Source organism: Nannospalax galili, unplaced genomic scaffold (genome assembly GCF_000622305.1).
Source record: "Nannospalax galili isolate Female #2095 unplaced genomic scaffold, S.galili_v1.0 scaffold17, whole genome shotgun sequence".
NCBI lineage: Eukaryota > Metazoa > Chordata > Mammalia > Rodentia > Spalacidae > Nannospalax > Nannospalax galili.
In genome coordinates this window covers 5,310,844-5,311,168 of record NW_008342276.1, presented here as the reverse complement: position 1 = coordinate 5,311,168, position 325 = coordinate 5,310,844, and positions in this window count along the sequence as shown.

The window sequence follows — 325 nt, the reverse complement described above, 5'->3', positions numbered from 1 at the left end:
ATTCATGCTCAGATGCCGAGGAGCTCAGAAGGTGGGCGACTGTGACCAGTGATAGTCATGTATATAGAGATTAGAAATGCATGTGAAAACGTCTCAATATCAATTGCCTTGGAATGAATTCTTCTGTATGGAAAAACAAAACAAAACAAAAAAAAAAAGTATTCCTTGAGAAATGTTTATAATTCTATGAGAATGTAAATAGTTTCACAGTAATTGTTTTCCAGTCAGAATATTCTAACTTAATTGCAGCGCAGTCTCTTTAATTTCTTGTTCATTAATTTTTAACTAACTTCATAAAAGAATAAGAATAAAAAAAAAATATGAT